Genomic DNA, 25,494 nt, shown 5'->3' with positions numbered 1-25,494 from the left:
TTGTTTGTTTTGACCATGGGAGTAGTCAAACACTAAAACAGACTGCCAAAAGAGCTTGTGGAGTCTGTAACTTCCTACGTATTTAAAACCTGATTGCAGTCCCCTGAGCAGCCTGCTCCAGCTGACCCACCGCTTTGGTGGTTAGACAAGATAATTCCATTCAGATCCTTCCAGAGGTCCCTGCCAGCCTCAGCCATTCTGTGTAAAATTCAGATCTGTAATCTCTGTAGTTACATTTCAAGATGAGGCAAAGGATCTGCAGACACGGAACTGGACATCAGTGAATATACTGTTGTGGCTAGACAGCTTTCTTTCACCAATCTAAAGCTCTCTTATATTGACATTTGCCAAGTGGTTTCTGATGGGCACAGAAGCCTTGACTGAAGATCTTTGTTAAGACATTACATGAAAGGGATTTGACTACAGTGGGACCATGCACAAACTGACCTGGCAAGGATTCAGAGAATGGATAAATCCATTATTTGACCTCTGAAATTCTAGAATGTTGTTCTGTGTCACAAAGACAGTATTAACCAAATTAATGTACACCTTTGATGCTTTTTGAGTACATGGAAAAACAGTGAAAAGCTTCAACTGCAATCCAGGAGGCATATTTTGTAAAAACAAAAGGTCAGGGAGGTTTGGAATTTGTCTTCAGAAATCATGGTAATGTTTCCAATTTGAAAAAAAAAATCACTGGTATATTGAATAATACAACTTTTCTTTAGAATAGTTATAATCTAGGCTGTTTCTAACTTTAATTCCCTACCTGATTTTTTTTTTTTTTTGTTTACGTATTCCTGTTCAAATCAGAGTATCAATAATAATCGGTCCTCTTTAACATCTTCATCAATGATCTGGATGAGGGCATTGAGTGCACCCTCAGTAAGTTTGCAGATGACACCAAGCTAGGTGCGTGTGTCGATCTGCTCGAGGGTAGGAAGGCTCTGCAGGAGGATCTGGATAGGCTGCACCGATGGGCTGAGGTCAACTGTATGAAGTTTAACAAGGCCAAGTGCCGGGTCCTGCACCTGGGGCGCAATAACCCCAAGAAGAGCTACAGGCTGGGAGAGGAATGGCTGGAGAGCTGCCAGGCAGAGAAGGACCTGGGAGTGATGGTGGACAGTCGGCTGAATATGAGCCAGCAGTGTGCTCAGGTGGCCAAGAAGGCCAACGGCATCCTGGCTTGTATCAGAAACACTGTGACCAGCAGGGCTAGGGAGGTGATCGTCCCCCTGTACTCGGCTCTGGTGAGGCCGCACCTCGAGTACTGTGTTCAGTTCTGGGCCCCTCGCTACAAGAAGGACATCGAGGTGCTTGAGCGGGTCCAGAGAAGGGCGACGAAGCTGGTGAGGGGCCTGGAGAGCAAGTCCTATGAGGAGCGGCTGAAGGAGCTGGGCTTGTTCAGCCTAGAGAAAAGGAGGCTCAGGGGTGACCTTATCACTCTGTATAAGTATATTAAAGGAGGCTCTAGCGAGATGGGGGTTGGCCTGTTCTCCCATGTGCCTGGTGACAGGACGAGGGGGAATGGGCTAAAGTTGCGCCAGGGGAGTTTTAGGTTAGATGTTAGGAAGAATTTCTTTACTGAAAGGGTTGTTAGACATTGGAACAGGCTGCCCAGGGAGGTGGTTGAGTCACCATCCCTGGAAGTCTTCAAAAGACGTTTAGATGTAGAACTTAGGGATATGGTTTAGTGGGGACTGTTAGTGTTAGGTCAGAGGTTGGACTCGATGATCTTGAGGTCTCTTCCAACCTAGAGATTCTGTGATTCTGTAATATCACAGTTAAATTTATTATTAGCATTTTATGACTTTATAGTAAACTAGAATTCAGCTTTCTTTTGATTAGATTTGTTACTTTCCTCTGCAGCATTCTGATTAATGAGTACAAGTAAGTGCCAATCACAAATGAGTGGTAGTTTCTTTATTATAATTTATTTTAATTATCTGTAGTTAAATAGAACAACAAAAAAATAAGGATATTTGGGGGGGGACAGTTATGGGCCTTTATTTTTTCCTGAGCTGAGCCTTGAATTTAGGGCTTTAACAGTGAACAGTGCATACACGATTGGAAAACTTCATAAATAAGTAAAGTTATATCAAATTATCAACAAAACTTGAAAACATTAAAACAGAACTGCTGAAAACTAAACAGGGGCATAGAAACCGGGTCACACAATACATTCCGGACTTAATTTTAGACTAAAATGTAAAGATAACAAAACTACAAAAAGAGAAAGGAATGTAAAAGGTTATTTGTCCATCTTATAATTACACCTCATCAATTCTTATAAACGTACTGAGAGCAAACCCACAACTGTTCTAAGTAACATATTCTAATGCTCATCTTCTCTGAGGTATAAGGACTTTCCTAATCACTATTCTAAATGTCAGTTAATGTAAATTAATCCTACCCTTGAAGGTCATGAAGAGTACTTGATTTTCCCTTTTTATTAAAATACTTTAACACCCTGGAAGACTTATCAGCCTGCTTCTATCTTGTGTTTTCTATACTAAATAAACCCAATTACTCAAACCTCTACTTACAGGATTCTGGACTAATATATCTTTTAATACATCTATATAGCTGAACACAGTATTCATTCTTGACATACGTTTATGAGTTTACGACTGACTCCTACATCCTTCCCAATGCTTAGCATTGCCTTCTCAATACTCCCTCATGTTGTATTTGTGCTTTTCATTTCTCCTTGCCAAATGTGGTACTTTGCACTTCTATTTATTGAATGTTATCTCTGTGATTCGTATCATTTCTTCAATTTATGAAGGTTAATTTAAATTGTAACCTTGTCCTACAAATTATTTGCAGACCCTTCCAGGCCATTGTCATCAACAGGTTTGGTAAGTTTATTTTTTCCTTCTATCATTCAAGGTTAAAAGCGTGAGAGAACTGAATCCAAACCAGCTCCCTCAGGGCTCCATATATGAGTAAATGTGGAAATTTAGAGAAAAATAATTTAATTTTAAATGACTGATTTGTTTTATTTCATATCACGCTAAAATGCCATGTAAAATGCAAAACATTTCATTGTGGAAGCATTTGAGAATGTTGGCATTCTTTTTTTTTTTTTTTTTTCCTACAAAAACATCAAAATAACTGTACATATTTTAACCATGAAAGCTAAACTTCCGATTAAAAAGAGTACGCTGACAACTTTACAGTATTGTATTTATGCAGCTAATTTAGTAACTTACTCTCAAAATAAGTTGCAAGAAAGCATGCACACATTAAACTTTTTCTGTATCTTTCTCGTTTTACACAATAACCCTGATGTTTTTGTTTTGTAAGCAGAAAGTAGAAACATCTATTTAGTTAGACTATATTGATTTTTGGAAATCAAATTGTAGAAGGTATACATAATAGACATGAAAGGGTCTCAAACTGGTAATGTAGGAATCAATAAATATTCAAGAAAATTGAGTATAAGGCAAATCAGAGAAAATGACAGGTATACACAGAATTCATTTCCCTGTTCAGACAAGGTATTTTCTTATTGGAAGCTATAAAGCAAAATGAGAAACTGCTGAGCACTGATGTTATTGGGCAAACTTCCCAGAACTCCTTATTCCACTTCCTTCTAGCCTTTCTTTTGTATAATTCACAGACTCTCTCCAGAAAGCAATGAAAAAGATTTTAGGCCAAAAGTAGGAAAAAACAAACAAACAAACAAACAAAAATCTAATTGTTTGCGAGCATTTTGTTGTTTTCTTTCAGTTGCAAACAATGAAGGAAATACTGTTACTAACGAATGACTGCCTCTAGATTGATGAATGATTAGTATAGATCTTTTATTGCATTTCCAAAGCATGATCAAGGTAAAAACATACTAGAGAAGCTAGTATATTGCAGTAATGTTATGAATCTGATCATCCATATGTATTTTTCAGATATAATTTAGTAGATACTAGGAAAAACATTGACTATCACCGTTTCCACAGAGTTTCTCCAATAAATTCAACAGGCTATTGTATTTCCTTAAAGTTTTTCATGCTTTTCAGTGCCCAACACTACCAAAGATTGAAGTTTCTTCTAACAAATTTTAAAATATTTAAGTATATTTAAAAAAAAAAAAAATCAAAATAAAACACCACCATCTTACTATCTCTTATAGAAGATTGCCAGTTATCTTATATCATCTTTTATGCCAAGTAATCTATTCCTAACCCTGAACAGAAGATGATAATGAAAAGCACATTGGGGAGGAGCTGGGAGAGTATATTAGAGGGTAGAAGGAATAGATAAATTATATAGATAAGTAACTTGCTGATTTGGAGATGCTGGTTTGTAGCAATTTTTCCCCCAGCACAAACACTTGAAATGCGGAAAACAACCACCTGATATTCTAACACTCACCTTCAGTGGTTGGTTTTGGTTATAAAAAGGAGTAAATGTATTTAAATGAGTTGTCTATGGCATTCTGAAGAGTTATTTTCAAATTTAGCTTTCATAACTGGATTTTTTGTTGTTGTTGCTCAGTTCAAATCCTTTATAAGGGAAAAATCTACACCAGATTAATCTTGTTCTTTTTATTTTCTTTCCTTTGTAGTAAGCTTTCTCACAATATTGAGAAGGCTCTTTCTTTACTGTCAGTATTGTTCTTTAGTTATCTCAGTTTAGAGCAATGAAGCATGTGTACTGAGCATGCTGTCCTCATTATATTGCCGTTGTATTCCTGTACCTTACAACACTAATCAAACTTCATTTTCTTGCTAAGAAATGCAATGCAAAAGCAGAAAGCATTCAGTACTGCTCTTTTTTTACTAAATAATAAGAAAAAAAAGTCCTACACATTTGTGCATAGGTAAACTTTGAAGTTGATGAAATTCTGCTGCTACTACAAATGGGACAATGCAAAATTGAGACCAAAAGACTAATAGCAAGCCTAGGAGAAGGAAATAGGAGAAGGAAAGAGTATGAAGAACATTTTACCAAAATACAAAGTGTCTTAACTTCACCAAATTAGTTTAGCTTTACCAAAGTACAGTGTCTTAACTTTGTTGTATGTTGTTCATCTGGGATTTACTTAATGACATTTCTTTAGTATTTGCCTCTGAAATACCTGAGGAAAAACCCACAAGTGTATTTATATATATTAATTCTTATTAATATTACAACTAATGAGCATTATTGTTGCCTGCATTGTCAGGTATTTATTTTTAAAATCTGGGTATTTGTTTAATAACAACTGATAAAAAAATAAATAATAGAAAAAATAAATAATAAAAAAAGGATATTTAACTCAAGGGATATTTAATGGACATTGTTATGTCCATATTCTCTTCTCCTACCAAATGATACATAAAAAATTAAGGTACAATTTGGAAAAGTACTTTGCTCTCCCTTGCCCCACCAAGTGTTTCTTGGTAGCCCACATAAACAAGAGTGATGTTTTATTACAAAGTTCTACTCCATTTTTTTTTTAATATCTTTTATCTTTCACTTTATGAATTTGGCCCAGACCATTCACATAAAAACAAGGTACACACATGCAAAGTCATTTTACAACATTACAACAGCATTAACTTTTCAGAATGACTTATGTCGATTTTAATGTTACGCTGCTGAAATAGAAATAGAGAGCAATTATTAATAATGTTTACTTGGTAAAATGTTATGACTGGTGGATTCTTATTCAAATACTTTTTATACCCAGGGAAGAAGTATTTTATATCACATTGACATTCAGTTTTAGAACTGGCAGTAATAAATCACTGAGAGTATAACAGTTAATTTCTGATAGCAACAAGTCATGATAACTAGAAAGTTCCTCATCTAAAGAAATTGTAGCAACCACCACGAAATATTTAGGAAGTAGAGACTTTTTGTGAAACATGATACCACAGGCCTCAAAAGCCTTAGCAATGTGGAAATATTCCAAAATAAAGATCAGATAATGAGAAATACAAGAAACTTCCCTTCAGATTGCTATATGCATCTTTTCAATGTTCATTATTTGTTCTTATAATCAGAATTATAGAAATGACTGTAAAAGATAAATTGAAAGAATAAAATCGTGAGTTGGATGAAGATTTAAACAACAAAAAAATTATTCCATTGTGTTTTCACATTTCTGGGTTATAAACGTAAATTCCAAGTTATACTAAGTATGAACCTCCATTCATAAGAATTAAAGGCAATTAGGACTATGCATTGAACACGGCCCTTTGGGGAGCTGATCAAGAAGGATTACTCAGAGCAGTGGCTAGGTACCAAGGATTAACTGTGCACCTTACTTTGAACAGTTGTAAATTTTCTTTCTCAACATCAGTCCTTATGCCTGGTGGAAGAAAGACTTCCTGTTTCTTTTCCATGGGTAGAAACAGTTTGCATATTCACTTCACGTCTTTCAAGTATACCCGCTTTCCCACCCTCCAGGAAAAAAACAGACGTATTTTCAAACCTGTTCTACAAAATGAACTCTTTAAGATGGTGTAGTCCTGTAAATGTTTTTCAACATAGTGAGAAAGATGATGGACTTGTTATTTCTTTCTACATTAAATCCACATGTTTAAATTCCAAATGGAGACAAACGATTCTACCTTCACATATCCTGCAGACTGTACTTGTAACAACTTCTTTCCAGTTTTAACCTGTTACATACTTGATGCTACACATTCTGTTGATATTTCCCTAGGATCATCATGAGCAATCAATCATATCTCATAATGCAAAATAGTCAAAATGTTTACTCAAACATATGTGCCACTAAGTTTATTAAAATATAAAATAAGAACAACACTTGAAAAATAGATCTCAAATGTAATACAACTGTCTGAGCAACTGGTATTGTCCAGTCTCCGGTTACTACAGAATGGCAAACAATATGTGCATCTATTTCTAACGCACCAATTGAACATATGTCTGTCAGAGGAAGATGGAAATACAATGAGGCTAGGATAATTTAAACAAACAGCTGTCACTTTATGGAAGATTGCATTTTGTGAGCTTTGGTTTTTGTGCATACAAAAAGAGGAAAAACAGAATTATGGAGTGAAAAAGAATGAAACAGAATCAGAAAGCTAAAACTTTATGAAGTAGAAAGGTCAGAATATTTGTCTCTCATTTTTCTGCAAGCCACAAACAAATCCAAGCCACAACTGAAGCAAATATTACTAGTCTGTTTTGGTTCCTTCATTATACTCCTCATTGTCAATGATTTTAGTACACAGTCTTAGGCCAATTAAGATTCATACAGAATTCATCTGTGAACTGCATTTCCTCAAGAGAGGAAAGAAAAGTTTGAAATCATTTTTTATTTTTATTTTTTAAAGTGAAATGTACTTAAAGTCAACGAATTTTACATTGCTTATATATCTCTTGAGGGAAACGGTTGCATTTCTGTAGTTTGCATTTTAGAATGTATATATGGTTACATAACATATGTGAATTAAATTAACATTCCTTCTTCTTTAAATCTTCTTGAAAGATTCCACTGAAAAATGAGGCTCAAAAACCTATGAAGATGTAAAGTTTCTAGACCAGTAATGAGTATCATTTGATGATCAATTTGCCAAAATGAATAAGCAAAGTTGAAAACCAACACTTCAGAACCTTTAAGGTCTCGAAGCATGAGAAGCTTTTTTTTTTTTTTTTTTAACGTGTATATAAGCCTTGATGTGTACATAACTGTCAGATACTGAAAAATGAGTATCAATTATGTAAAAAGAAGGCAAGAGACATCCCCATAGGGTATTACCGTAAAGGATCGTCTCGAATTAGCAATGGAGATGAGAAAACATGCAAGATTCCAACCTATCTGACTTCTTTTCTTTTCTTTTTTTTTTTTTTTTTCCCCTGAATGTAAACCCTCAGAACATCTTCCTTTGGAGTTGTGTAGTTGAAGCAGAAACTAGTTTTTAGAAGATTTTGGTGTACATGACTTTTTTAATTCAGTTTTTATTTTCCATCACTAACATCAGAGAACAACATTATGTGTTGTAAAACCCCTGTAAATCTTCACAAAATGTAAGGTCCTTTGAACAAAACAGAAAGAATACTGGCATAGGAGCGGTTTGAATCAGAGACAAGGCCAATAGAAAGTGTCAGGAAGTTTTTTCATGTACTAAGAGGAAAAAAAAAAAAAAAGGAGACAAGTCTTATTAATGATGATCTTTCAATGACAGCTTTAGTTATAAGTATTTAAGCTAATTTGAGGAAAAAAGACTTATTTAGATTTGTGATGTCCAAGACCAGTCAACCTTCCTACTTCCGCCACTTTCAAACACTGCTTTGTCTTAGTTTCTGTTCTCTTTCTGTACGCCATATACGAAACATGCAGGAAATGTACTTTAAGATCCCAAGGCCTACTTCATCTATATTCTTGATGAAGCAGAACACCAATGCTGTGTGTAAGGATTATGCCTTATAAACACTGAAACTGTTTCAAAAAGCAACAACTTTGGAAGATTAATTTGAACAACATCTGAACAGCAAAGAATATTGTCTTACATCATTTTCTATCAGTTTCATAACTTTATCATGTTGTTAAAGCAGACATAAAAATAAGCATAAAACAAAGAAAAAAACTAACCGAAGTAAATTACTAATGCCTGCCCCAATTATCAATAATTTAATCAGCTTACCAACAAAAAATATCTTATTGATGCAAAAACAAAACAACATTTCCTTAGCAGACACACAGCTATACAAACATTCAGTTCTAGTAAAGTAAGCCTCAATATTCTTCAGATATGTAGTTATAACTTTTAAAGCAGCTGTGCATTAGAAAATTTTGGCAAACTTCTTGCAAGGAAAATACATTTTTTTTTCTTCAAACATGAGAGATGATTTTGATACTTTAATAAAAGAAGTGAACACGTGCATTAAAGTTTTAAATTTTCAGTAATATGGCTTCTTTGAATTCTCTCTCATTTTAACCAGGTTTGTAACTTTCTATAAAACAATTCAGTATTTCTATACAGGTGAATTTAGTTTCTAAACTGTTAAAATTTTAATGGTTTCCAGTCTTCAGAGAAACAAAAGGTGCTGTGTTTAGTTTTTTTATATACAACAAATTTAATATACAGATGAAAGCAAACTATAAAGGCATTTAAACTCAGTTTATAAATTAAATTGAGAAAACATTCGTTTTAAGAGCTTCGTGAAAGAACAATATAGGTTTCATTTAAACATACACAGCAGTAGAACAACTAATGTAGAATTTAATACAGGATGGGATGATGTGCAGTATTACTTTTAAAAATAGTTTTAAATAGAACTTAAAATTCCATTTCCATACTTGCTGTACTTAATTGTACAAGATTTATCATAATATGCAGTGTATAAAGAAAAGTCAAGGATTTCATCCCAGTCATCAACTACAAATGTTGATTCCAAAAGGTGTTCTACTTCAAAAAAAAACATACCTGCACACACAGGAACTTCATGGAGAATATTACAAACATTATTCACCCACACATATAGAGTAGGTGAGCTTCACTTATTTCTATATTTTGACACAGAATAAGTCTGCAAACAGAAGCACCCAAGTGCAGAAGATATCATACACTAGTTTCCAATTTGGGCTGTGCAGTCATTTAGGTGTACAGACCTTTGCTTCTCTCATATAAGCAATAATTCCCATATGTCTCATCTTTGCTTCCACCTCCTACTCATAAAAATCAGAGCTACTGAGGCTCTATTTCTTGTGCACCCTAATGGAAACTGTTTTTCCTCACTACTGTCCATACACCAAAAAAGATTCAAATGTAGAGAAATTCTTAAACTCAATGTGCATTTCTTCACTAACTTTGTTATTTAATATGACTAATCACATCTGATAGAAATAACCTATTATTTACCAGTGTTTGGGAGTAGTATGTGTGAATTCTTCCCTCTTCTCCCAAGGAAGGAAAGTCAGACAAGCAATAATAATTATTACCAGTTTTAGGTTGTTAGACAGCTATTCCTTGACACTGTGCTCCTGGAAGCAGACAGATGGCCTATTTACTAGACATCCAGATCTTTATGCTTGCCTTGGACATAAACACATGTGGTATGTTTCATACATGGTTAAATAATCCTTTTTATAGCAACAGTCCTTCCACCTTAGGTTTAGACTGAAACATTGAAGTACCTTGAACTATGCTGGTGTTGTGATTTTAAATTCATTTTGAATCAAGTCGATAACGAACTATCAATCAAACGCAGAATAAAAGGAGATTGCCCAAGAGAAGACATTATGACAGCCCAGATGTATAATTACTAACATATTTAGCAACACCCTGCAATTCTGTAATAAAGATCAATGGCTTACAGAATAATTTGGCATCTAAAGCACAGAACTCTGATTGTATTGTGTTTGTAAACATGTTTTAAACTGTTGATAAGATAAGGTCTGTCAAGCAGAGGAAATTGAAGTCACTGTGGCAAAGATCCCTGAGATAGTTAGCATCAGAAAAGAAAATGATATGCCAACTTCTCAGAGCATTCTTGCCATTTCTGACACATGCAGCTACACAAAAGTGGCTTATGGGAGATCCCTGAACTAGTCAGGGTAGACAGTGCCATTCAAAACAAAATCCCAGTGGTGAAGTTGCTGGTAGCATTAGGATAATGCTAGATACAGGAAAAATACATATTACTAAAAGCAATAGTTATTATCTTGTCACAAGGCCACGGCAGTAGTAAATTAGACATAGTTTGCAGCTATGACCAGAAGCCATTAATTTCAATTTAGAAGCAGTAGCTTGATCATTACACAGTACTGAAGACCTATAGAAATCACCATTGAGCCACATTTGAAATTACTTTTCAGTGCAGGTTCCTCTGCTGCTATCTTCTATTGATGTCAAATTATCAGCATTGGAAGTATTTGGAAATATTTCAGTAATAGTGAATATTTTTGTTTGGGCCCCAAGACACAACTATAGAGAGCATTGTGGCAGACTGATTAATCCTAGGGAAAAACTGCAGAAAGCTACCATCATTTACAGATAGTTTTCCATGGAAGATAATTTTCCAGAAAACTGAGGAGATACTATACATTTCTCCTAGGAAAATGAAGATAACAAATGCAGCAGTAAAATTATGAAGCTAGATTCCAGAGGTACAAATTCCACCTATTTGGTTTTACTTTGTAAATACATGTACAATAGAAATTGATGTTTTACTAACACTATCATTGCAACTCAAAGAGTAAACTTACAAATAAATATTTAGATAAACAGCAAATAGATTACAGAATAATAACATAATAGGAAAATAGTGTGTGAAAATTGGTAAAATCCTCATTCTTCTGAGGAGTGCTAAGTAAAATAATTATTCCCAGCAGTGGTTTACAAAGTGAGTCACAGATATTTGTTTACAAATTTATTGAAGCAACTAATCTATATTTTCTCTGACCAGATTATCAATAGATTTGCATAGGCTGCAGGTTTGAACCATATGAACGCATGAAAAATAACTTTAATATCTGTTAAATACTAGAGTAGAATAGTAACACTACCATAGCAACAGTTGTGAGCTTTAGCTAAGTCACAGGGGTCTAGATGAAAAATATTCTTTGTATGATAAGAGCATATTCACACTACTTGTCATACAAGAGATTGAAGTGAAGGAAGGAACAAAAAGCCAGTCAGTGATGGAGCCTGAAAGAGATGTGTCCAGATTTGTAGTATTTGGAAGCGTTCTTAATTCTTTAAGATCAAAACTTAATATCTTAAATCAACAATATTAGCAATAATGGATTTCTGTCATACCTTTTTGTTTGTTTGTTTGTTTCCCTTAAGGGAGGCAGGAAGGATAAAAATAACTTTTCAGAACATACTGCTTTTAACAAATGGAGTCCTTGACACAATCCTACAGTCACGTTGATATGTAAAATTAAATAAATACATTAATAATAATAATAATTAAAAAAATTCTTTACTCAGACATTACCACAAGAAAAGACTGCAATTTAGCCAGAAACACTCTGCAAGCCTTCAGTAAATTATCATTTACTTCACAGAGCCGAGTAAGGAAAGAGATACCGTCATACAGTCAGACCCTGCTTGCTCTCCTACACTCTGGGAGTCTCCACAGGGAGCCTTACAGATGATTAAAGTTATTTTGGCTCTACAGGTGATTTCCTAAAAACATTTTGTTACCAGGGCAGGTATGTCAGTAATACAAGCCTGGCAGCCAGACAAGCTAAACCCTTTATTTCCATTCAGCAGTAGCTACATGGTCCCCCAAGGTGTCAGCCTGCCACAGCAGCTTGGGTGAGGTTATTTCTTACAGGAGCAAGAGTGAAGCAGACAAATATCAGCTGGTGCCGAAAACACTAGACATTAGACTTCATGGGCAAGCCATGATAAATTAAATGTAATGTTGCTTGTGCTAGCTCACCTGGCCTAGGGACAACCTAGCCATGAAGCATATTTGCTGAGACAGGATCTTTTCTGTAAGCGTGTAGGTTAGCTACAAGCCATATCCATTTAATTATGTGTTTCTACAGCCTTCATTGTTATACTGTTTGAACACCTATGAAGTCTGCCAGTGGTGGAACATGCCTCTGGTGGAGCTGTCAGGATCAGAAAAGAATGCTAAATTAACTATCTTTTTAAAACTGATAGGAGGAGAAAGGTACCTTAAGGTCTATCGCTTTTCACTAATTCTCCTAGATCATAAGAAACTCATTCTTTGGCAAAATTCTCATTCTGTTTGACAGTGACTGACCCCACAGCTATTCCAGCTTTTGAATTCATCAATTAGATTCCTTTGCTTCTCAGTTGTCCCTGAACTATGAGGCTGGAATAATTCCTGTACTGTCCAAACCTCCCTGAATATAAAAGCTTCCAGATGAGTCACGAAACATCAGGTTCTGTAAGAGGTTGCTTCACTCTTTGCATATTAAAACCTTCCACCAGTACAGTGAAAACACCCCTCTTTCAATACAAGGGAAGTGATAGTTTTCACTTAAAGGATTTATTACATTTTTTCCCAAAGATATTTGTTATTAATTATTAACTATCTGGTACAGTCACATCAGGTTCTGGGTTCTATTGCCATGTTTCCATTGGCCCCAATCTGGAACCAAAAATTTTACATACTTATATTTTTATTAAAATACAACACTTCCATCTCACACTTACACAAATCTATCATTTTCAAGTAACAGTTTCATCTTTTTTTGTAGGCTAGTTTTGTTGCTGTTCATAGGCATTGCATATTTAACTCGAAAGACAGGAACCAAACAGCCTGTATGCCTTGCAAAAAGATATTCTACCTGCATCCAAGCCCCGTAGATTGGATTTAACTCTAAATTTCAGATCTTGACAAAGTGAATATAGAAGGGGGAAAAAAAAAGTCTGTCTTCTTGCTGACACTTCAAAGAAACTATGAGCACCAACTCCAGGGAACAGATATCCAGCCTGAATACTGAGGACAGCAGACAAGGATGAACATACCTACATTCTAATCTGATGACCATAAACGCTGTAGAGCGGGAGAGGGATGGACTACTGTCACGTTCACAAGCTCTCCCCTAAACTATATGTCATTCTGCCATGGTTAGGAGCAGCAAACTGTGGGATGAGCCATCCTGAGCATTTCTCTAGATTATTTGTCTGTAGTCTTCCAATAAATTGGTAAAACCAATCATTCCTCTGTTCCATAATAAAGCAGTAACCATAATGTAAAATTGGTCACTGTAAGTAAACATTTTACTATTAAACAAATACCTAAAACTGATGAATTACTTGGTACCAACTAATTCAAGAACTAGTACAACTTGGTTAACTTATTAGCTAGAAAAAGCCCTTCAAAATCATCTTCTACTTCTGCATTTCAGTTTCATCATCTTTCCCTCTTTGTTTCCCTGAATGACAAGGCTAAGCACTAGGGTTCACATCTATAAATACTTCTCTACTTATTAATAGGTTCATCTGTGCTATACCAAAGGTTAGATATCCCAGTTGTGAAATCATCTTTTATTATATTTCTATGTAAGAATTTGCTTTTATTTAGAATAAAATAATTCATCAAAATAAAACCCATTTTTTCTCACCAGCAAGTAATTTATGTGCTTGTGCTGAGCCATTATAGTATTAAGCAGGCTTCTTCTCTGGTTATGGGCAAAGAAATATACATCTTTGACAATGCAAAGCTTCTCTACTGTCTATGCTGTAAGCTTTACCTCTCCTGTTGGTAACATGGAAAACGTCACTTTCCTTAAATGTTTTCCCTGAGCTCTTTATATTTGATTGTTTATTCTGTTTATTTGCACTATTTGGAATTGCTTGTCTGATCTTAATTGACAGTACACTTCATGGCAGTTGGAGAAGAGAGAAGCATATAAGTACATGTATATTAAGAAGGCAAAGAAAACATAATCTAGGAGAATAAATAAATAAATAAATAATCATTTCTTGTTGATCCTGGCCAAATGGAGATATCTTGGGAGAGGTAAACACAACCACAGCACAAAATTGTATTCCTTGTATCAGTAACAGATCAAACAAAGCAAGTCACCTGGGATTTGAATTAACACATCTATGCTATTTATTTATCTGACTACTTAGAGCATACAGATATTTTGTCCAGTTTCCCGTATCTGGAAAATGAAAAAATAAAATAAATAGAAGGGGGATTTTTAGTGGGAAAAACAGGAGGTTCTTTTTTTTTTTTTTCCCCAATTGATTAGTTGATGAGCACTAAGATTGTTTCAGAAAAATACAGCTGATTAGCATTTTCCAGAAATAGTCTCCCCTATAACACCTGTTACACCAGCAGTAAGTTAGTTTTGTTGTTGTTACAAATGATGTTTGGAAATTCATATTAAGACAGTATACCTTTATATTATGCATTAAAACTAATAATGTATATATTATATACACTATGAGTAATATATAGTATATATTCAACCCATGTGTGAATGTCCTTTTGTATTGGAGTGCACCATGGCTGACCCTAGATAATATCTGGTTTAGTTCCATCCAAAAAACCCACAGTTCATGCTGTCAGACTGCTTCACAATTTGAATCAAAAAGCACAGCAAGTGCAGAGAACCATGAGAATCACACTTCCCAGGACACTCCCAAGCCCATTAGCAAGTTAACTTGGATGCAACTACTCAGTCCATGAGACCAGACTAGATTTTACCCCCTTGTAATGCAGTAAAGCTCAGATGTCATTTCCTTAACACTTACTCCCGGGATCCAGTCCTCCTACACACCTTCCAAAGGTGCACAGACTGCCAGATGCAAATGCTCTCTAATAAGGGAACTTGCCACAGAAGGTGCAGGAACCCAGCAGTCAGCCAGCATCTCAGCTGAAGCACTAACACAGTGAAAGTGAACTATTGATTTCCTGAATGAATGTGCTTTTCATTCGAGCACAAATTTGCACATTGCAAGTGTTATTTTAATCCCAACAGATTTCTCATGAATTCTCTCTCCACATTTTAGTTCCCCCGTATAACCAGGGTGGTAGAAAAGATTGTGGTCAAGAGCTCTGAGATGGTGTAAGGCTTTATTTTTATTGTAAATTATAAACCCCAAGATCATTTTTTGAATCTGCACACAAAGAGTAACAAAGAATATAAAAACTTGAAGGAGTACCTAGGAATAGGAACATGCCAAAGTGCAGCTTCATAGGCAAACTACTCTTTCAGAGAGGAACTGTCAGATATGTGTATAATAAACCACAATTGTGTTCAAAGCTAATGCTAATATTGCTCCGTGGGAGACTAGTTTTAAATGACATATTTTCAAGCCCTTCTATAAATTATCTTTCCTGAGGAGTACTTCAAGGGATCTGGCATTATAATGAACTCCTTAGGCCAGATTTTCAGAGCTATTAAGTGCACCTATGATCACTAGTGCAGTGGGAGACACAGACAGATATTCAGGCTTGTATCTGGATAGACAGGTTGTATAAATAATCTATTTAACGTATTCCCACCCAAGTGGAAAGAAAGTAAGAAAAATCAGCTTGAATGAGGATGAAGGTGGCAAGATGACAACACAACTCCTTACCTACCTGAAGCAAGCTAACTCAAAATTATATGGAAAACAGTGCTTATTCTAAAGATATGTACCTTTGCATCCAACTACTGCACTCACATATCACCAACAGATTATAAGAAAAACAAATAAAATAATCTGTTTTGATTATAAGGGGAAGACAAATAACTAAGTACTTTTACAATCAGCAAATGCAAGTCACTAAGTCAAAATGATTTTTAAAAGTATCTATATAATCACACCTATTTTTGAAATATTCTGACATTTGGTGGAACAAATTCTCCTAGCTCCAATGTAATTCAGAGACCCTGCCTACTACTGTTCTAGAACAATCAAGTAGGAAAGTTTGTTCATCTTAACCTGGCCATTCTGGTATTGCCTAGACAATGTGTATACAAATGTTATTGTGAGATAAATAGCCTCACCTGCATCTCCAACAACAATATGCTACTTTTTCTTGCAGGTTACTCCTCCTTTCTCTCCCATTGGTCTTCTGGTAGCTGCAACAAAGGAGATGCTTGCACAAAGAAAAATACCTGGCACTTTGCAGTGGATAAGCCAACAATGCATCAGAGAGACAGAAAAACAGGGAGTTTCATAGCAGAGGAGCAGTAACTGAGAGCCCACAGCCCCCAGTGCTCCGATTTTCCTTTAAGTGGAGTTTGATGAAACAGAAATCCTGCTCAGAGCTGTTCATCACAGCTGGAGTAAACAACTGAACATGAGCCTCCTAGATGTTTAGTCAACAGGGAGCTAACTGCCTACATGTGCTTCAGCTGAAAAATATGAGATCTCAGAGACCAAAATACGTATCTACTCAGGATGTGCGACATCAGGACAATTTGACATTTGAAGAAGACTGAGTCCATAGAAGCTCATTATTTAAATGAAAGGTACAAAGGTAATAATTTACATATTCGGAGGCCTAAATATTTTCTAAACATGAAAAATAGTCCCCCCCCTGAAGTTTCTGCTAAAGAAAAAAAAAAATGAGTAGCTAAAGAGCACTTAAAGTATAGTGAGACATTGACAATTAGCCTCCTAATTAAAGGATACGCAGAAGGATAGGCTAAAAACAATTTATTTTGAGTAGGATATTCCCAGTTGTTCCTCAGTGTACGACTGTATTCTCCTCAAATGTCACAGCATATTAAGTGCCAGAAGAGAATTATTTCAGCATACGATGAATGAAACAACACAACCCCAAGGAACTAAGTCACAATGCGACAAAGCTGTCCATGAAACAAAATGAAGCTCAAATTCCAGAGTGCAGGCTCCTACAGTATGAATACTACTGCAGAGGAAAAATAATGACATAATAACATTGTCATTTGCTTTGATACACTACAACCATTGGTAAATGAAGGTCACAATAACATTTTCAAGTATCCCAAGAAATTTAAGAAATCCAGGTTTGTAGTATAGAGATTTTTATAAGCATGAAAAGCTTTTCATGCTTCCCTCTGAAGAGAGACAAAAGGAAAGCCAACACTGCTAGTACTGCCCCTCCTTGGGGCTCTTTTTTCAGGCCACTGTCCTGGAATCAGACTATCCAAGTCTTATTCTGACAATAGTATAGTTAATGACCTCCAGACTCTTCAATCTTCTTTATGCTGTGCTTCAAGATATGAATTCATCCATGAATGATTTGTCCACGTGAAAAATAAAAGCCATAGACTGTATCTACTGACAAGCTTCACTAAACTAAATCCGTAGCAGGATTCTATATAGTATAGCTTATAAATTTGCAAACAAGTTTTGCAAAAAGGGGTGGAATAAGATTCATTCTTGAACAGTTTGAAGTCTTATTGGTGTTGCACAGAACCTCATAAAAACTGTTAGATAGAACATTTAACTTTGTGCAAGAATTTTAAACTTTGTTGGAAGAATAAGAAAGCCGTATAACTGCTAAATTAGTAAGTAGAATTCTTTGAATATGCCTATTGACCTAGAAACTGCAAATTACAATTTCCATGTTTGTTTTTTTTTTGTTTTGTTTTGTTTTTTTAAGAGCACAGTTTTGTCGTGTTATTCAAACAGACACTATTTCAAAACAAAATTTTCAGACAATCTATTCCATGTACATGGCTGCTTTTATTAGATGGTTGTCCTCAAGTAGTCCAAACAACAAATGAAACTGATAACTGATGACAAGTTATGAATTCCCCCTGTCATATACCAAAATAGACAAAAGTGTTCTAACACTGATCAGTAATTCAGACCAAATTTAAGCCTGAATGCTAATTAAAAATCTGCTGGTCTTCACTGCTTTATGACAAAGAAAACAGAGCCAGTGGTTGAACTGAACTAATTTTACTAAGAAATGTTTGTCATCCCACTCTGCTGAAACTTCAGATTAAGTGAAAACCTAACAGTATTTTTGATCAATTCTGAAACATGCCAAAACACTTGATTTTGTAAAGCATCTGTTACAAACTGCCTCTTAGAATGCTAATATTTCAATGTATGTTGATATTCCGCTGAAAAAGCTGCATCTTGCGTAAGATGACATCCTGAGAAGTATGGAAGACATGCAAAATTTGTTCTGCTTGATTATCTTTAGAGTTAGTCTTCCCTTGGAAAAAAAAAAAAAAAAGTGCTTAGTTTCTTTTAATGTCTACTTACCTATGCAAAGAAAGAGGACATTACTGGATATTCCATTAATTATTACTTATATATTAATAGTAAGCTACAAAGCTACTTCCTACTGTTGCACACTTCCTACTGTTTCAGATCTGTTAACTCCCAGGCAGAATTTTTAAGAAGTCTGTATTTTTTAATTTCATAGAAAAGTAACAAAAGTATATTACCTGCAGACATATGTAAAGATGAAGAGGCTTATAAATTGCAGATGGCATGGACAAAGGCCAGTGGAAGTGGACGTAACTCTTGTAGTTTAAATATGCTGTTACAATATAAGTTTGCACAGATGCTATAGAAAATGTTATCACTACACAGAAGAAATCTTAAAAGGAAAAGCATAAACTTCTGTTAAGTGAAGCAATAGCAACTTAGGAAATTCTAACGATAGGGCCAAACCATGCCTTTCATATCTCTTTAAACATGCTTTGTTGAAGATAACAGAAGAAAATCTCCCGAGACCACATAGTCTCATGTGTGATTATTATTCAGCAGCATGTACTTACCTAGATCCGACAGTGCTCTGTATTATAAATCAGTATTAGTATTCTGGTATCTGACACCTCCTGAAAACTGAGACTGAATCTTAGGGGACAGTCTTTGCTGTAAATGATTTATACTGAGCTACACTGTTTGCTTTTCTGTTCTGGGAAAGAGCAAGAATGACTAGACCCTTGTGGCACATTTCTTGATTGGACTTAGCTTATTTCAATCTCTTTGCTTTATATCTATTACCTTTGCCAATAATAAGATAGAAGATAATACTCACTTGATTATTCCTAAAAAGCAAGCAGAAGAAGGAATGTAAATGTTAGCTGATGAGTCCTTGATTATGCATGCTGGCTATTAACCCTATCAAATATTAATTACAACTTTTAATAACACATTCCTCTTTGCATTGAAAATAGGTATGCTGTGTCCATAGCAAGAAGAATTGGTGCCCAAGTCTATGCTCTTCCAGATCTAGTGGAGGTGAAACTGAAGGTGGTCATGACCATGTTTGCCTGCTTGATGGGCAGAAGAATGAAGTGAATGTAAAAGGGTTGATCCATGTAAAAATTAAAATTAACACCAAAACACAACAAAAACCCAACCTGCCACCCTGGGTGCATGAGTATCAGACCAGCTGTGTCCATGCTGGAATGCTGTTGGCCTAGGAACTGTTGAATCACAGAATCATCTAGGTTGGAAGAGACTCCAAGATCACCTAGTCCAACCTCTGACCTAACACTAACAAGTCCTCCACTAAACCATACCACTAATAAGCTCTACATCTAAATGTCTTTTAAAGATGTCCAGGGATAGTGGCTCACCACCATTTTAAAGACCTAAGGGATGGTTGAAGTTCAAAGGATGTTGTTTGCTTTGCAAGACAAAATCCCATCAACATTCTCAGGGAGAGGAGTTTTAACCAATAGATGTTCTCTTTTCCCAAAGGAAAGTTTGATTTATCAAGTCAATACAATCATAGCACCTTCAATGCTGCTCTGGAGCTGTCTGTTTTCACCACATTATGTCTATGATACTTGGTGTTGTCCCCACCCCAACCCCAAGGGCTCTGAGGTGGCCAGTATGAGTTGGAATGGGAATGGATCTTATTTCTGTCTGTAAACCTGATTAACTCATACAAACTCATTCTGTGTTTGACCACCTCCTTAACTTCGCAAAGTAGGAACACAAGTAGGAACATGCAGACCAGCTCATGATGCTAAATGAGAAAGGAGTTTTTGTTTGTATTTTAAGTTAAACTATATATGAGAATACCACTATACTTGGACTAGTCCCAGTAAGACATGATTGATACCATGTTGCTGATGGCATAGTTGCACCTGAAAATGAAAGTGAATTAACATTTGTATGTATTTTGTTTCAGTTGTGTGTACCTAGAACATAATTTTTACAAAAAATATGCATGAAAAATATAACTTCTTTATTTAAAATTTTGTTGGATATAAAACCACACTACATCGTGAGGAGTTTCTTGAAAGGGAAGATGCAAATATTATGAATGGTAGGGTTCAAAAACCTGAAGAGCAAACTTGATGGAATATAAAATTATTTTTATAGATAAAATGAACCCTTGAAAAGTAATATGACAGTAGTGTTGTTTCAACATGAAAGTTTTACAGTAGAAGGTAGTTATGAGTCTATATACCATAAGGATATAGCTGCAAAGTTCATTATTACTGTCATGAAGTTGTCCTTAAAAGTGATTCATTTGCGGCAGAGAGGGGGAGGAGGGAGGGCAATGAAAGGCCATATTTCAATTGATTTGGGACCATCATTACTGTCAAGGTTTCTAATTTGAATACAGGAAAAATTCAAAGTACTGCCAAAAGAGTCTTATAAACTTACTACATATTTACAGGATTTATTTAATCAGACTACTTCATTTCAAACTACTGCAATATTGAAAAAGGAGTAGAAGCACCTTTCATTTCAGACCTTTTCTTCATCACTCTTGCCTCACAGTTCCACATGATGCCTCTTCTTTCTTCGCCACCGGCTGCCACTGCAAAGGAAGAACAACACGCTTAGACTGGCAAAACACCAACCCCTCTGCCGGGAGGACATGGGGAGCCCCGTCCCTGGAGGGAGCTCCCCACAGCACTGCCTGGCCCCCAGCTCACCCCCTGCCACTCTCCAGACCCTGTCCTTGCATGTCACCCCACCCACACACACACACCCCAAGCAAAAACAGCGCAGATCAGCTTTTCTCACCTGAAGGACACGTAGAAGAGGTCCAGCTGGTGCTGGAGCTGGGCTCAGAGGCGGGCACCCTGGGCAAACGGAGCTGGGCAGGCAAAGCAGCAGCCAGATAGGCTGCACCCCTGCTTATAGGGGGCTCAAGCCCCTGCCTGGACCACAAAGTGGACACTAGGGCACTGGCTGGGCCCCGAGTTATGGGGCAGCCCTGGTCCCAAAGGCAAACGGAAGCTCCTTCTCTCCAATTTGCAAAGCTGGCCAGGACACCAAAGGTGCCGGCCATGCTTTTCTTACATGTCCACAGACCTGACGACCGGGACAGCCATTTGCCCAGTGTGCCTTTCTCTTTGCTCCTCTGCACCTCTTCTTCACCACTCTTGCCTCGCAGTTGATGCCTTCGCTTCTTTCTTTACCACTGGCTGGTGCTGTAAAGGAAGCACGATCTACATATTACAAGTAAGCACCAACTTTTCTGTCTGTCCCCAGAGTCTAACTGAGGGATTTACCTCTTATTTTCCTTTTTATTTTCTCGCGTATGTTACCTTGAAGTTTCCCTCTTCTAATGTTACTATTTTTTCCTTCTGTATTGTGTCAGACTCCCCTATAAATTAGTTATATTGTTTTTGTTTACTGCCTCTGATACCCTGAGTTTAGTCAGGTTACCTGCCATAATTTTTTTTTTCCATTCCAGATTACCTCTTCTTTCCTCTAAAATATATATATATGTAAAACCTTTGTCCTGTTAGATAAGTTAGGTAAGTTTTTCCATCAAAGATTAGTCAGTTTATGACCACTGATTTTTCGTCATTTTCCTTCAAGTTCTAAATTTAGTTCCTCTCATAGTTTCGTAGTTCCTCTCTCTGTGATGTTTCCTCAGCTTCTTCCTACTCCCCTTACCCCCAATGTGTTGCTTTTTTTCCTTAATTTTCCTCTGACTTTCCCCTAATTTCTGGTATATCCAGTATACTACCTCACATTTTCTCCTCAAAATGTGATAGAATTCTGATTTGCTTTCCATAGCTGCTCTCTTTCTCTTTTCTCATCTTTTCCCTCCAATATCATCTGATCACACTGAAAATTCTTTTATCTCCCAACCCGCCCTGAATTATCACCTTTCATCCATTACTTCTACCTTTATATATTTGCCTCCTAGATTACATCAGCTCTTCCCACAAAAACAATATCACTTTGTCCATTCAAATTTATTTCAGCTTCATAGAAAATTTCTCATTTTGTGAACACCAAATTACCCCAGAATTCCCTTCAAATTGTAACATCTTTTCCCCTCCATGCTACTTCAGCTTTTCCCCCAAATGTGTACATTTGCAACTTAAATTTCCTCTCACTAGCTGCTCATTTTTTCCCTGTAAATTACCTTTTCCTCCAAATTTGCTCATCTTGTCCCCTCTAAATTACCTCAGATTTTCCAACCTAAGTTCCCACAAGTTTTCCACTAAAACTCTCATTTTTACCTCAATATATCCCAGAAAGAAAGAAAAAAAAAAGCTCTTTTTTACCTTGTTTCCTCAGAAATACTATATTTGACCCTTCAAATTTTCTTTAGCTTTCCCCCCCCAAAAATACTCATTTTGCCTACAAATTACCTCAACATTTTCCTGAAAAAAATGCCACCTTTGACCCTTCTACCTTACTTCAGCTTTTCCATAAAAAAAAAAAAAAGTTGATTTTTGCCCAAGTTACCTCAGACTTCCCTTCAGAAAAAAAAATGCCACCTTTGTTCCTCCTAACTTACTTCCATTTCTCCCTGGAAAAAATGCTTATTTTTGCCCAAAAATTACCTGAACATTTTCCTGAAATAATGCCACCCCTGACCATTCTAACTTACTTCAGCTTTTCCCTAAAAAACAAAAAAAAGTTCATTTTTGCCCAATTTAGCTCAGATTTCCCTTCAAAAAAATGCCACCTTAGTCCCTTCTAACAAACTTGTTTTTCCCTAAAAAAAAAATGCCATCTCTTTCACACAAATTACCTCAACATTTTCCTCAAAAAATTCCACCTCTGTTAATTCAGATTTCCCTGAAAAAGAAAAAAAAAGAAAAAAGAAAAAAAAAAAGAAAAAAAAGTTATTTTTTTCACACAAATTATCTCAACGTTTTCCTCAAAAAATGCCACCTTTAAATGCCACCTTTGACCCTTCTGTTTCTTCACCTTTTCCCTGAAAAAAAAAAAATGCTCATTTTGGCCAACAAATTACCTCATCATTTTCCTAAAAAAAATGCTTCTATTGACCCTTCTAACTTACTTCACGTTTTCCCTAAGAAAAATGCTCATTTTTGCCAAAGTTACCTGAGATTCTCCTTCCCAAAAATGTCACCTTTGTCCCTCCTAATTTACATTATCTTTTCCCTTTAAAAAAAAAAAAATAAATCTTTTTTTTTTCAAATTACCTCAACGTTTTCCTCAAAAAATGCCACCTTTGTCCCCTCTGACTTCAGCTTTTCCCTGTAAAATAATGCCAATTTTTGCCTACTAAATTACCTCAGATTTTCCCTGAAAAAAAAACAAAAAACAAAAAACGCCACTGCTTTCTATCTCTATATTAAGTTTTCCATGCAAAATTTCACCTCTCTACTAAGTTACATTAGCTTTGCCCTCGGAACATATTCATTCTGTGCCCTCCAAATTAGCTCATATTCTTCCCCCCAAATACTTGTCCCCTTCGAATTATCTCATATTCCCAAACCCCTCAAATGCTCAGTTTGTGCTATTTTGTGTCAGCTCTTCCAACTGGAAAACGTCACAATTTCCCTTCTAATTTACTTCAACTTTTCCATGTAAAGATGTTCATTTATCCCTTACATCGGATTTTCCCCACAAAATATCCCGTGTTACCTGTAGTGTCTGAACATCCGTGCCCCCCCCCTCGCCCCTCCCCACCCCCGGGTCCAGGACGTCTTTTCCTTGCAAATTTCCTCATATTTCCCTCCTCCTCAAAAGGCTTATTTTGTACCCTCTAAATTACCCCCGCTTTTCCCTCCCAAAACGTCACCTATGTTCACTCTAATTTTTCTTAGGTTTTCCCTTTGAAATGCTCATTCTGTCTCTCTCTGTCCGCATTACCTCTGATTTTCCCTGAACAAACGTGCATTTTGCCCCCCTCCCGCGTTGTCTCTGTTCCCTTTAAACCGCCTGAAGCTTTCCCGGCTGTAAAGCTCACTCTGCCCTCCCCGAATGACCTCCACTTTTCTTTTAAAAATCATCCCCAAATACTACGCTGTTCTCTAACATAACTGTCCAAGGTTCCTAATTAATTTGTGCCTTCTGTAACATCCCCCAGCTCCTCACACGGGCGACTTTTTCGGTTTATTATTAAACCCTACGAGGCTCACCCTAGCCGCTGCTGCTCGGCTGACCGGCGCGCGGGCAGGGCCCGCCAATGGGCTCGGGAGTGGCGCGAGCGCCGCTTGCCGGCAGGCGCGGAGCGGCGCGCGCCGTTCCCGCGCTCCGCGGCTCGGAGCAGCGCCGCGGTGCTGCGCGGGAAGAGCCCTGCAGCGAGCCGCGGGAAGCCGCGTCGGCGGTGCACGGGGTGTGCACGGCCCCACACACGGCCGTGTCCCCCAGCAGTGATGGGCTGTGTAGCAGCAGCTCTTCCCCCCCACACCCTCCAGAGGGGCACACGGGGCACCCACTGGTAACTGCCCCCCCCCCCCCCCCCCCCTCCATTTTTGCAAATTGATATACTGAGATTCCACTGTATTTACATCTATCTGCTCTGATATTTAATCAGAAATTGTGAGAGAAGCATTCCAGGGCTGCTTCATGACCCCTTTCAGAACTGGAATGGGGGAAGGAGAAACTCAATAGCCGGTAATAAAGTTGATACTGCTTTTTGTTGCCTTGTTCTGCGGAATTCTAGGGCAACGCAAGTAAGTACCCGCAGATTAGCTCAGTAAGTACCCTGCGTGTCAGCTCTCCGTAGGGCGGTAGAGGCAAGATGCTAACTTATGAATTGATCTGCAATTCCTAGCTAATGCATTGCCCCTCTGAACCAAATTGCCAATGCTCAAACAGTTTAACAGCGTCCTGAGCCCAAGCAATTTTGTGAGCTGCTATTAAAGGACTGGGAAGGCTAGAAAGACTAAATGCTTTAGGAGAAATCAGATAAGATAGATGGTTCTTCCTTTTTGCTAAAGCAGCTTAAACCAAAGCAGAGCTGAGA

General features: G+C 36.8%; 1 long non-coding RNA gene across 3 annotated transcripts; it reads right to left on the bottom strand.

The window, feature by feature from the left end:
• Window positions 1-20,517: 20,517 nt before the first annotated feature.
• On the bottom strand, window positions 20,518-24,754 carry LOC106014539 (uncharacterized). Of its 3 annotated transcripts, XR_001185916.5 has the most exons (4): window positions 24,396-24,637; window positions 23,305-23,351; window positions 21,330-21,739; window positions 20,518-21,120 (listed from the first exon to the last, which is right to left on the bottom strand). It is a non-coding gene; the product is annotated as an uncharacterized lncRNA (long non-coding RNA). The 3 variants fall into 3 exon arrangements; XR_011811818.1 differs by lacking the exons at window positions 23,305-23,351; window positions 24,396-24,637 and adding an exon at window positions 24,665-24,754; XR_011811819.1 differs by lacking the exons at window positions 23,305-23,351; window positions 24,396-24,637 and adding an exon at window positions 23,723-23,778.
• Window positions 24,755-25,494: the final 740 nt, after the last annotated feature.

Source organism: Anas platyrhynchos, chromosome 10 (genome assembly GCF_047663525.1).
Source record: "Anas platyrhynchos isolate ZD024472 breed Pekin duck chromosome 10, IASCAAS_PekinDuck_T2T, whole genome shotgun sequence".
NCBI lineage: Eukaryota > Metazoa > Chordata > Aves > Anseriformes > Anatidae > Anas > Anas platyrhynchos.
The sequence above is the reverse complement of the archived record's forward strand: the minus strand, read 5'-3'. Positions and strand labels throughout refer to the sequence as shown.